We start from the raw sequence: 14439 nt of genomic DNA, 5'->3' as shown, positions 1-14439 counted from the left end.
GGGCGGGCGTGGCAAGCAGACGCAGCGGCGTCCTGCGGCGGCGCTAGCCGGCGGAGTTGACTCGCCGGTGGAACGCGAAGGCTATGCGCGCGCGCGTGCGAGCGGCTCACGCGACGTGCTCGGCGCTCCCCCCGCTTTATACCGGCCACGACGCTCCGCCGCCGGCCAATCGGGCGGCGAGCACGTGCACAGCCTGGATCCGGCGGGGCCCAGGTGTCGGTGAGGGAGGCGAGCCTGCGCTGCGGGCGGCGTCGGTGTGCGGGGATGGTGGACGCGGCGACTTCGGCAAGCGGGGCCGGCGGGCGTAGCGGATGCGGCGGCGGCGGCATGCAGGGACGGCGGCGTCAGCTGGCTCTGGCGGACGCAGCAGGCGGGCCGCGCGGCGGGGCGGCCCCTGCTGGCTCCGTCGGACGCTGCAGGTGGGCAGCACGGCAGGGCGCCCCCTGCTGGCTGCCTGGCTCCGGCGGACGTAGCGGATGGCGCCGTTGGGCTTCGGGCGGCCCGGCTGCTGCTGTAGTGTCGGGCTCTGTCGGGCCGGCCCGGCAGAAACTGGCCCGTGGGCCCGTGCTTGGGCCGTCGGGGAAGCCCGTGGGCTAACACGGCACGGCCCGCTGGGATATAGGGCCGGGCTAGGCATGGCCCGATAAAGAACGGGCTAGGGCGGGCCCAGGCCAGGCGCCGGGATTGGGCGGCCCGAACGGGCTAGGCCAGGGCCCGGCCGAATCACAAAAAATTGCAACAGGCGGAGGTACCTCTGGAAACAGAGGCCAAAGCTGACGTCCTGATGGTGCAGCTCGCCGCGGGAGCTGGCCGCGCAGTGCTTTGCTGGGACAGTGCCGGGATTGGGGGTGACGAAGCGCCGGCGGCAGGTAGTGGCGGTGCCGCAGCAGAGGGTCGCCGGTGAGGGTCCGAATCGGCGGCGTATCGCTTCGCCGGGAGGGCGCGAGGGTCGCCGACGGGAGGCAGAGGCGCGCCGGGATGAGGGTGGTGAGGCGCCGGGATTGGGGGGTGAGGAAGTGCCACCGGCAGGGAGCGGCGGCACCGCAGGAACAGTTGGGCACCAGGATTGGGGCGCAATTGGAGGACGGAGCGGCGACTGGTCGCCGGGATTGGGGCAGAATCGCGAGATGAGGGTGGTGTGGCACCAGGATTTGGGGCACGATGGTCGCCGACGGAAGGCCGATGCACGCCAGGATGAGGATGGTGCGGCGCCGGGATTGGGGACGCGTGTGGGGACGCTCGGACGGCAGGGAGAGGCGGCGCCGCAAAAAGAGTACTCCGACAGTGGCGCCAGGATTGGGGGCGCGACTGGAGGCCGGAGCGGCGACTGGGCGCCGAGATTGGGGCCGCGCGGCGACGGCAGTTGTGGTGGAGCGGCGACGGCAGGATTGGGTGAGGGACGCAGGGCGGTTCGCGACGCCGGGAAGGGGCCGGGGGAAGCTGGGTTCGGAGGTGGTGGTCATGGGGGTGGGGCCGTGGGGTTAGGGTCGGGTGGGTTGCGTCGAACCGGATGCAAAAGGTGGCTCGGGTCTGGCGCGCAGGGGTGGCTGGGGTATGGAATAGCTTATTCCATACCCAGGGTACCCAATAGAGCTACTAATATAATATATATAATATATAATATATAATATAATATAGTAGAGAAGAGATTTATTGTAGTTATACATATTATGTTTGAATAAATGAGATTCAAATATAGCACCAACAGATATGGTACATTTTTATAAAACATTTGTTACCAGTTTCATATCTTTCTAATTTAAATGAATTATTCTTATCTTTATTTTATTTTTTTCTCGAACACGCAGGAGAGCTGCGTATCTTTGTATTAAGAGAGAAAGAATAGTCCAATTACAAAAAGACACTCCAAACCTTGGACCAGAGAAAGGAGTGCACAAGTTAAATAGGATTTAAATCACGGAAAAACACCTAGGCAGGACCAGACCAACAGAACCACCCAACTCTCTACCCCTAGACCACTCCCCTCTCAAGGTAGAGGGTAGCCAACCCTTCAGCCCCGGCAAACTGCCATGTGCACACTTCATCCTTAAAAGCCTGAACTGCTTGTTGTAAGTTGGGCGCTACTCCATCAAAGACACAAGCATTTCTATGCTTCCTAATAATCCATGCCCCTAGGATGCAGAAGGAGTTGAAGCCTTTTCTAAGATGTTTCTGTAGTCTCTTTTCGGCCTTCTTCCACCAATCAGCAAAAGACGAACTCCTGGTGGGTGTTAGAGTAGCTAAAGCTAGCTGCTGCAGGATGGTATGCCAGAATTGTCTTGCAAAAACACATGAGGTGAGTATGTGTTGGATTGTTTCCTCCTCCTGGTCACAGAGCACACACCGCTCAGGATGCTGCAATCCTCTTTTTGCTAAGCGGTCTGCTGTCCAGCAGCGGTTCCGAATGGCGAGCCATACAAATGTCTTGTACTTCCCTGGTGCCCAAGACTTCCAAAGCCTTTTCCAAGGTTCAAATGTGATAGATCCCAAAAAATAACATCTATAAGCCGATTGCATCGAGAATGATCCTGAGGCCTCAAGTTTCCAACGATGTACATCTTCCAAATCAAATATGTTGACCTCAGCATGTAAGTCCCACAACTCAAGGTACTCGGCAAGGCCAAGCCAACCAAGTGCATTTTTAATGTCCGAGACCCACCGATTCTCTTGTAAAGCCTCATGCACAGTTCGGTTTTTTCTGAGTTTGAAGGGAACACAGCGGACAACATTGGGGGCCAAGCTCTCCAAGCTGCTGCCATGCAACCAGCGATCAGTCCAAAAGAGCGTATTCCTTCCATTCCCCACCATGGATACAACTGCAATAGCAAACATGGCCGATGTTTGTGAGTAGACCGGGATTTGGAGACCTGCCCATGGGCAGTCTGGTCTAGTTTTCTCCATCCATAGCCACCGCATTTGGAGTGCCCATCCTAAAACCTCAAGGTTATGTATGCCTAGCCCTCCAAGATCGAGGGGCCGCATGACCTTTTCCCACGCCACTAGACAGCAGCCACCATTAGCTCTTTGTCTTCCTGTCTATAAGAATCCTCTCCTGATTTTGTCTACCGCTCTTAAGAACCATTTATGCACTTTGATTGCTACCAGGATGTAAATGGGTTTAGCTGTGAGAACAGATTTTACTAGGACTGCGCGACCAGCCAAATTCATGAGAGAGGCCTTCCAACCTGGCAGCTTGTTAGCGATCTTTTCTATCCAAACCATCAGATCACATTTTCTCAGCTTCTTGTTAGAGATTGGTAGTCCCAAATAAGTGGTGGGAAAATTGGTTGTGGCACAATGCAGAGTATTATTCACAGCACCATGAAACTCCTCGTCACACTGAATAGGAATGACACAACTTTTTTGCAGGTTGGTTTGCAGACCCGAGGCCTCCCCAAAGACTGTCAAAATTTATTGCGGTAGTTCAAATTTGTTGTTTATCCTAGTCATGGATTAATTTTGAAGGTCAAATTTGTTTGGTTTCGACAGTTGCATAGCCTCCATTATCTGATTTTATAGTTGAAGGTTAAAAATCAAACTATTGCGGTAGTTCAAGGGTGGAAATTAATATTTTCCCAAAAAATTAAAATCCCAATATAGGACTTATGGGAATATAGAAGATATGTGTCACACGCAATTTCAGAAAGAAAGTAGATGCATCTGATATGTGCGCCAGGATTAAATTTACACACATATGATAGACGTCATAAGTGAATATATCAAAGACAATGTTCAACGATAGAAAGAGACTACATAACATTATTACACTCCGATAAATAGACACAAAGGTCTTTGTTCCACCAATATCCTAAATGAGATCTTCAACAAAGCTTCATCCACAGGCAATTGACTGGTGAACACATACCTAGAACTCCTTTAAATTGTTGTAGTTCTCCACTTCAATATTCTCTTTAGAGCAGCAATTAGACAAGGGTGAATACACTTATGGTTGGTACTCAGTAAGTGGGGGAAGATGCAAGGCTATCAAGGAAAAGCTGAGGTTTATAGCAGTTAGCATTTTAGTTGGTCAAATTTTATTAGCAAGCACCTATTTACTAGGTATAAGTTTGTATCATCCCACTTAAGCATATAAACATAAAGAACCCAACATTTTAAAGCCAAAGCACTGCATATTAAATCATTCTTCAAGTTCGATAATCATGTGAGGGTCCAGGCCGCTCATGACCGTGAGCACGCCTGATATATCAGTTTTACACTCTGCAGAGGTTGTATAGTTTCACCACAAGTCGCGTAAAAGTTCAAAAGAACTTTGGACCCAACCACACTGTGCTGATCAGGCACAATACCACTTCCGAGGTGTGAGTGCATAGGGACGTTACGAGGCCTTTACAAAGATTTTCTAGTAAGGAGTAGTCCGCTAAGGTTTCCAGATCAGTAGCAGAGCATAAACCTCCCTAATGGTCATAGTGTCTTAGCAAAGCCCACTTCCCAAGAGGACCGGATTATACCCCATCCACTGCTGCCCCTCTTGCCCTTTTGGTATAAGACCGCTTCAAACTAGAGTCTCTAATTAATTAACCAAGACCAGAGCCATGTGGTCCTTATGGTTGTACTATTTTTCTGGGTGGTTCTCCATGTTCCAATTAAATTCATATGATCTTGTAATTATCCACAACATAACACCATAAACAAATCATGATTAACATTTCTAGAAAATTATGATATAACAATTCCCAATGTTAAGCAACTAAGCGTTTCTACCTAACCGATATATTAAACCCGGTGTTCAAGGTTTTGTGGTGAAAGACTAGATAAATCCTTAATAGGTGTCTCTTCCACAAACTGTTGCTCTTGATTACCCTCGAATGGCGTGTCGTCTACACGGTCACACAAGCAAAACAAACAAAATAATAAAACAACTAAAACAGCAAAAAATAAAGAAATACATGATGATAAAGATGTTGTACGCATTGCAAGTATTGCGTGAGCGCAAGAATCGCTGAAAACGGAGTTAAAACGAGAAAGATATGGCCAAAACAAGGTTTCAGGGGCTTATTTGCGAAGAAACATAACTTTCAAGGGTTAGACTGAAAGAAATCAAGGGCTAGAATGTAAATAAACCTTAGATCCATGGGCTAGCTAGTAAAAAGATGGTTCCTGGACGACGGGTTCAATTTTACAAAAAGACCAAGGGTTGACCGGTATTGACTCCATTTCGGTTGAATCCGACCCATTGGATCTCGATCCAACAGTGGAGATCAGCTCGAGCGGCTCGGTTCGGTTGGGTTGCCGGCTTGCGGCTGGCGCCTCGGCTGCGTGCGGTGCTAGCGGCGGCTCGGCTCAGCGCCGGGCGAAGCTGGCAGCGAGGTCCATGGCGGCGGGTCTCACCGGACCTGGCAAAAATGGCCATCCAGACTCGGTTCGGGCCGGGGAGAGGCCGAGGAGGAAGAGAAGGGCACGGGGAAGCTGATGGAGGGGTTGGGTAGGCGAGTTCGAGCGGCATGGGGCGGAAGAGAAGCTTCGATGACGAATTGCCGTCGAGAGAGACCGAGAGGGAGAGGGAAAAAGAGTCGGCGGCGATCCTTACGATACGCAGAGCTCTGGCGGTGGTTGAGGGCGACGGAGAGGCAGCGATGTGGTGGATCGATGGCGGCAGCGCTTGGGACCCAGGAATGGTGGCGGAGCTGCACTACAGTAGAGGAGCAAGGAAAGAGTGGATGAGGGGGTTCGAAAAGGAGGAGCAGTGGGCTCGGATGCACAATTTATAGGGTGAGAAAGGGAGAGGGAATGGTCGGAAGGGGAAGAGCGGCAGAGCTCAATGGCTCGGTGGTGGCGGGCGTTTCTGGTCGATGAAGGAGGGGAGGCGAGGGGATCCGAGTGCGGCGGCTCATTATGAGCACTGAAGAAGGGCGGGGGCAGTAGTGAAGGAGGCGAGTGAGCACGGGGTGGGAACGGCTGAGCGCGCGGCGTGGAGGGAGGGAGGCCATCGGGAGGTAGGGGAAGCCATACATGCCACTAAAAAGTTGGATGGGTCATCTATACCATCGCGCAAATCTTTTGTGACACACATGCCACTTTGGATGGAAAGAGGCCTAACAGACACTAACGGAGAGGGACAAAGACTGGTTTGCCCTTCTGATCCTGGAGAGGATTCGATGTCTCTCTCCTCGTGTCCCTTCTTTTTTTTACTCCCACAGCGTCCTCCTCCCTCTGTGTCTCTCTCTCTCTCTCTCTCCCTCGAATACGGACTCAGATTGACCCAGCGCCGTAGGTGTTAGATTGATCTCCGCCAGTTGGCCCAACAGCCAACTAGGCCTTTGACTCGGGCCCTGATCAGGGGCGCCCAGCCCGTGGAAGGCTGGTGGGCCCCCGTCGCGCAGCACACATAAAAGGAAGAGGTGGGGGCCAGGGGCACGCTCTCTGAGGTTCGCCGTCTTTTTGCCCCACCAAAGAAACCCTAGCCGATCTGGGGGATGTGCTGAAGCGGCGGGAAGTCCACCACGCCATCACCCGTGAGCCGCCGCCTCCGCACCGCGATGGTGTCGCCCTTGCACCACCTCTGCACCGCCCGTCGCTGCCCTGTGCGCAGCCTCCATCGATGAACGAGATCGCGCCAGAGTCATGGACGGCAATAACAGTGATAAGGTATGTTGCACAGAATGAAAACCTCGCCGATCTACTCCTAGAAATCCTAAAGATACTAACAATGGTACCAGAGCTTACTCTTGTGAGTAGATCAAGATGGGGAAAGATTCAAAGAAAGGATTCAGTCACGAATCGAAAGAGAGAAGAAATTCGATATCGGATCGAAAAAGCAAACCCTAACCCTAGAACAGTCAAAAGAAAGGATGAATCAGGGAGGGCGTACCTAGCTTCTTCCTCGGCCGTCTGCCACCGCGGCGAGCGAGGAGACTCTGCTCCGCCGCCACGGAAAGCTTCCACCGAGCCTCGAGCTTGCGCAGGAAAGCACCGCCGCGGGTTTTTGCCCGTGCGCGGCACAGCACCGACGAGGAGCCCTCGACGGCGGCGCGCCCACACTCCGGTGGACGCGCGTACCGGTGAGAGGGCCCGCGCTGGTGCCACCATCTCCTCCGGCATCTCAGGGGCCACTGCCGCTCGGTGTGCTCAGGAAAAAGAAAGGGGAGGGAGATGGATCTTGAAGGGAGCCGGCAAGAGTTCGCGCGGCGGCGCCGCCACCATCTCCTCCGGCCGCCGCGGGCAGTCACCGCTCGGGCCGCCACCGCCTCCGTTCGGGAGAGAGAAAGGGGAGGGGAAATGGCTTTAGGGTTTTCGAAGCGGCCGGCCGGCGGGTTTTTTCTTCCGCGAGGATGACGGGCGGCGTCCGATACCGATCGACGGCCAGGGGCGGTCGGCGGTCGAGCGCCCAGTGGAGCAGGCCGTCCCAGCTGGGCCGTGGGCTACGTCAGCGCGTGTCTAGCCCGCGTGCGGAGGCGCTCCGCCGGGCCGAGCTGGGCGCGCACAAAGAGTGTGGGTTTTGGGCCGTTTTCGCGACCAGGCTACAAGCACAGTAGAGAAAACTTTTAGCTTTTCTGTTTTCAGAAGCCTTTTTCATTGATAGTTTGATGAATTTGATCATATTTTGTTCTCCATTCAATTTTGCACCAAAGTGTATTTTGTTTAGAGAAAAGAATGAGAACAGTAACACTTTCGAATATAGAATTTTACATGTGTCCGCTGCAAAGTTGTTGCTCTTAATTTTAATTCAAACCAACGGGAGGATTATTTTTTAAGAGCATGATTAAAGAACTTACTTTGAGTAAGTTTTGTACAGTTTTATCTCTATTCAATTTTGAACCAATGAGATAAATTGTTTGGAGGGAAAATGAGTACAAAGTATTGTTTCAGAAAAGAAAGAAAAGTTCTCCGTTGCTATAAAAGAAAGGAAATGATTTCCGCTGTCATATTGTTGCTATCTTTCAATTAAGTCGGAACCAACGAGAAGATCTAATTGAAAGAATAGTCTAAAAAGTCTTAAATGAATTTTTCCGCTGTTTAAAGTCGAAGTTGAGTTTTGGCATTATTGTGCCGTTTGAAGTCTCAAAGTTGAGCTTTACTCGAATCATAAAGATGATTCTTATAAGAGAGAAATCTAAAGTTAATCATGGTATTGTTATTTTCTGACCAACGTTGATGATAACAATATTATAATTTTTTATGAGTTATAGCCTAAAGTTTAAAGTCTCTGATAAATGTTGCATCAAAGTGATTTGTTTTCAGAGAATAGATAAAAAGCTTCTCTTAAACTAAAGAAATGTATTTCATAGTTTCCGCTGCAATAAAGTCAATTATCCTCTAATTAAATTCAAACCAACGAGAGAATTTAATTTTGAGGAGCAGATATATTGTTTTAAAGGTTATTGAGTTTTCCTTACGTTAATTCCGTCTCTTCCCAACAGTGATATGGGATTAATGTAAAAAGAAGATATTTTATTCTATTTCTGCCCAACGGTGATATAGAATAGAACTTGAAGTTTTAACTATTATCTTTTTAGACAAAGATTTGCAAGTTGTCCTTCTTGAAGGGACGAAAAAAATGAACTGGGTACTTATTACTCAGAAAGAAAGAAAGAAAGAAAGAAGGCCATCACATGAGAAAGTGTATTCTCTATAAAGAATGTCTTAAAGAAAGGTACTTTTAGATATTGATCCAAGAAAAGAAGATAGATTAATAAGAGATTGTTTTGAGAAATGTCTCTTATGTGCTCTCTATCAAGTAGAATTTATTTTGAGTTCATTCAAAGTTGTGATAAGTCATACATGTTTAATTTGACCAACGTCGGATTAAGCATGTGTGTTATGGAATATTCAGATTCATTTCTGAATTTGATATGAGCCAATCCTGACATTTATGTCTGGAAAAAGTATGAAATAATACCTGCATGACGGGGTTAAGTTGGCATAGTGCTAATCCTGCATGGCGGGAGAAAGTTGCGATGACTCATGTGCTGGTTTATCCCACACTGGGAGAAAAGTTTGGAGTAGCTTTGCTATTCTAGAATTGATCGGGCACTTCTATTGTGTCACAGAGATTAAACACTTCTATTGGTCGGGCACTTCTATTGTGTCACAGAGATTAAGCACAGGGCCATCTAAAGTTTATATACGAACCTCAAGATAAGAAAGATATGCGAGCGTGACTTGCTAAAGTATTGGTAATAAAGGACTCTGTTGAGCTCGTGAAGTGAAATGAGGAAAAAGTACTGCCATATCGAATAAAGGACTCTATTGAGTTCTCAAAGTAAAATGGATAAAAGGTACTCCCATACAAAGTAACAAATTACTTGATTCTGCATGTCATAATCATATGGATGAAATAAGTAATAAAAGTTTCCTCATTCACGAAAATTGTGAATAGTTTTCGAAATTGTGGCAGAAAAGTTCATGCCACATTTCGAGGGGGAGAAATGTGAGACAGTTAGAAAGATACTCCCCTGTAATGTGCATTGAAAAGCAAGAGATGATGATCTATTAAAGAATGAATGTGACCGTCAGGGGGAGTACAATGGTCACTATACTGATACCCCTATGTAAAGAAATGGCTAAATTCCAGTATTTTTGCTGGACGACCCTCAAAGAGAGTAAGATGGTGCTTACGGAGCACAAATAAAGTTTTTAACAGATGGAACCCTAATAAAGAGATTTACTGATACGCCATATTTACAAAAGATGGCAAAATCTGGGGGAATATGGTATGTAGAGACCTAAGACTTGAAGAGAAGTAGTAATGCGTACTTCAATGATTCAATGATGCCAAAAGTTTCTCATGCCTACTGATGTTGCATTCGACACCTGTTGTTAGCTATCAAAGAAAATGAATAATATAAAGAAGGATCATATTATGCAGGACCTTGTTAATCCATTGCCATTTGGAAAAAGGAGCAACAGCAGCCCTATACAAAGTAAAGAAAATCAAATAGAGGTTGTTCACCTCATTTGAGGAAGTCACAAAAATTCCACGGGTTAAGACCATGGAAAAAAGAAATGATTCCTAAAAGAGCCATCACAGTAGGTTATAATGGACCTACAAAATGCAATGTGACTCCAGAGGGAATGTTGAAAGATATAAAGCAAAATTTGTGACAAAAGTTTTAGGCAAAGAGAAGAAAGAACATACGGGATACCATAATAGTAAATTCATTTATGGATTGAAGAAAGCCACGAGACGGTGGTATCTAAAGTTTAAATGAAACAGTATGAAATTTTGGGTTTTCCAAAAGATTGAGGAGGACAATAGCTTTTAAGGAAAAATTAAAGAATGGGGAATCTAATTTTCACACTTTAAATGAAAATAACATCCTACTTTCTAGTGGTGGTGTTAATATACCGCTATAGATAAAGAATTCTTGTTCTCAAGTTTTGATCTCGGTGATGAGGTTTTCATTCTACAAATTGAGACTCATCGAGATAAAAGAAAGGGGTATTATGGTTATCACAAAGACATACTCAGAAAAGATTTTAAGGAAATGAAGTATGCAAAGAAGTGAACCTACGCCTGTTCCTATCATCAAGGGTAATAGTTTTGGGAACCTTAGTGTTCCAGGAACCAATGTGAAATGGAAACAGTTGCATATGCTTCAGCTGTTGGAAGCTTTATAAGCGCGCAAGTAAAGAACTTACCCTGACATATTTTATGTCTCCGGGTTATTTTGGCAAAAGTACAATCCAGATATAGATCACTGGAATGAAATTGAGAATGTTGGCCTCATGCTAAGTTGGAAAGATCAAGTACTCTCAAAAGGTTGTGAGTACAAAAGTAGAACTTGTGAAATGTGTAGCAAAATCTACAATTGTCGCTAACTTTCACACTTGGAGGTTTTGTGTAGAAAAGCTCCAAAATGAAACAGTTATCATCAATGTGATGCAAAGACATAGTATAGCATGATACGAGGCCGAGGGACAGGCAAAATGGTTAAGGGAATAAGTACCCGGTGTTGATAATAGTTGAAAGCAGCAATAACCATTTAAATAGTTTGCTCCTATGACAACGAGTTAAGTGTGGTGCCAAACACATTGACACAAAGTTATACGTTGTAAAGGAGGAAGTCCGGAATCATGATTGAAGTGCATTGTGAATATAAATGACAAACAAATATTTGCGGATCCGCTCATTAAAGGCTTACCGCCCAGTGTACAGAGAACACATAGTCGACATGGGTTTATGGTATAGCTTATATTTTCCGGACAATAAAGGGCCCAAAGTTAAAGTATCCATTTCAAAACAGAGAGGTGCGTTGTAGCTGTTAAGTCCATTGGCGATTGACCGTGACGATGAGGCATGCTCATATGCATTGATCCGTGAAGGAATAGGTAAATAAAGAATCAAGAATGAAGAAAGAAAAGATTGAGATAAGTTAAAAGACAAGGTGAGATCAAGGGGGAGAATGTTAGATTGATCTCCGCCAGTTGGCCCAACGGCGGACTGGACCTTTGACTCGCGCCCTGATCGGGGCCCCCAGCCCGTGGAAGGCTAGTGGCCCCCCGTCGCGCAGCACACATAAAAGGAAGAGGTGGGGGCCAGGGGCACACTCTCTGAGGTTCGCCGTCTTTTTGCCCCACCAAAGAAACCCTAGCCGCTCTGGGGGATGTGCTGAAGCGGCGGGACCACCACGCCATCGCCCGCGAGCTGCCGCCTCCGCACTGCAACGGCGTCGCCCTTGCACCACCTATGCACCGCCCGTTGCTGCCTGTGCGAAGCCTCCATCGACGAACGAGATCGCGCCAGAGTCATGGACGGCAATAACAGTGATAAGGTATGTTGCACAGAACGGAAACCCACCGATCTACTCCTAGAAATCCTAAAGATGGGCCCGCCTTCGCGCCGCCCGTCGCAGGTTGCAGCGGCCGCCACGCGAGGGGGGCGCGCCGGCCCTGCCGAGCGGGAGGCCGACGGCCGGCCGGCGGGCTGCCTTCGCGTGGGTGGAGGCGAACAGCCACCGCGTGAGGGGGGAGCACCAGCCCTGCCGCATGTGGAGGCAGCCACCTAGCGCCTGGAGGAGACCACGCTGCCCTTGCCCAAAGATTCAGACCCTCTTTGCCAAAGAAGAGAAACTCGAGGAACAGAACGGGCATAGTCTTCACATGGGGCAGGACTTGGAACCATACAGCAGAGAACTGCCCAATGCAAATGAATTGGCTCAGATTGACACCGATGGCAATGATGCAAGACTGTGTGAGGAAAAACTGCAGAATCAGGGCTCCATCAGCAGCAAGGAACTACTGCAAGACAATTGCAAGAATAGATTGAGCAGAGAACGGCAGCAAGGAAGAACAAGTAGTTTGAGGTGTCTGACGAGATCAGACACATCTTGCTACTCTAGGCATTGCCCTGATGGAAAAACAAGCAGTTTCAAAACCCCGCGATACCTCTCTCGTCCTGCAGATGCTCCGGCGGCGGCCCATTCACCCAGCCCATTGCGGCAGCCCCGTTGACCCTCCTCACCGCTCGCGCGACGGCGGCTCGCCGGTGTCCTGCTCTCCGCTTGCGGCTGCAGGGGCAGCGCGGCCTCCTGCAGGTGCTGGGCAGCAGCGCGCCTCCACCCGCGGGAAAGGCAGCTCGGTGGCCGGCCGCCGGCCTCCCGCGCGGCAGAGCCGGCGCGTCCCCCTCGCGCGGCGGCCGCTGCAACCTGCGATGGGCGGCGCGAAGGCGGCCTCCTACGGCGGCAACGGGCCCGGCAGACTCCGCGGCAGCGACCGGTCCGGCGGACTCCATGGCGGCGGCCCGCCTCTCCATCTCCAGGCGCGCGGCGAATGGAGGATTGGGGCGAGCTTCGTGCGGTGCATGGAGGTCCCCTTCCTCTCCGGCGGATTCGAGCGGAGCACAATGGTCATTTGGATTGGTGGGTCACACCTGCAAGGCCTCTGACTCTGTTAAGTTCTAACGGAATATGGATGGAATGACACATGTGTCAAAAGAAGGTCGCGCGATGGCATAGATGACACATACAACTTTTTAGTGGCATGTATGGCACACCCAACTTTCTTAATGACATGTATATCAAAGACTCTCTTGTATATCTTCTTGCATTCTTGCATAACCTAGAGATGAGTAGGGGGTACGATTCTATGACTGATCACTGGTAACCTTGCAATATAAAGATTAGTTAATGACATTAACCACTGGCTTATGCAAATAAAGCGATTCTGTAGAGATTATCAGAAAGCCGTGCAACTGTCCTTGGGAACGTATCTGGTGCAAATCACAACTTCGTGAAAATTTATGCAAACCACGGCAAAAAAGTCGTCTAAATTAACCAAAAAAATCACATGTGTAGATGATATGATGATACACAACCTTGTAAAATATTTTGTCCAAACTCGACTTTGTCTGTGAGATATAAAAATAACAAAATTCTAACAAATCATCTGGATAATTTTCTGGCTTGAAATTTATTATTTTTATATCTCACAAACAAAGTCGAGTTTGGACAATATATTTTACAAATTGTGTATCATCATATTATCTACATGTGTGATTTTTTGGTGAATTTAGACGACTTTTTTGCCGTGGTTTGCATGGGTTTTCACAAAATTGTGGTTTGCACCAGATAGGTTCCCTCTGTCCTTACCTCTGCTTCTTCTCTTGGAATACCTTCTTGCATTGCCATGATCTTCTTAACCACCTCAGCTTATAAACGGAGATATCAAAGTGGAGAACATAAAAAAAGGAGTGTAATTTCCAGTTCAGGGAAGCAAATATAAGTTAAATGTGATATATTTTTAGTACCATCTATCCCATCTTGACGAAGCACTGCCAGGCGAGAATGTTCGCGGAGCTGCCATTGTCGATGAGGATATGGCCCACATAGTTTTCGGCGAAGTGCATTGAGTTTTTGTCGATATTGGCCCAGATGATGAGGGGGATGTTGTGGGGGTAGTGTTGGAGCCTAAGGTCTACTTCGGAGAATGATATTGGCACATGTGCCCGGGTGCGGAAGTGGTTGCCTTCGCATACATGTGACACCATGCAGAAGTACTCCTTCTGTCTCTTCATCTCGTGAACTGGCTCGTTTGAGCCGCCGGAGATGGCATTAATGACATTAACCATCTCTCCGGCTGGATCATTTGTGCGTTCTGGGTTCTGACCTGGCTCTAGCTTCGGTGGTGGGGGTAGGTAATTAGGGATCTGTGTTGTGGTTGTTTGCGGCCACACATGTTGTGGCGCTGAAGAGGAATTTAATGGGATTTGGGGTGTCGAAGGGGCTGGTAGAGCTAGAGGTGTGTATGCTGGGGTGAGGTTATAGTGGAAAAGCCGGGAAAAATGGAGAAAGCGTGGGGGATACACCGAAGACCAATGAGCTGGGGCGTGGATTGCCACTGTGCGGAGGGCGAACACCTCGGCTGGCCGCTCTGGGTGGTATAATTGATGGCCTTCTGCGGTTGCGCACTATGCCGGTCAAACTCTTCTTTCTTTTTTCTTGACGATGGGACATTCGTTTGTCCAATGCCCCATGTCTTTGC

Source organism: Panicum virgatum, chromosome 4N (genome assembly GCF_016808335.1).
Source record: "Panicum virgatum strain AP13 chromosome 4N, P.virgatum_v5, whole genome shotgun sequence".
NCBI lineage: Eukaryota > Viridiplantae > Streptophyta > Magnoliopsida > Poales > Poaceae > Panicum > Panicum virgatum.
This window is presented reverse-complemented; position numbering follows the sequence as displayed.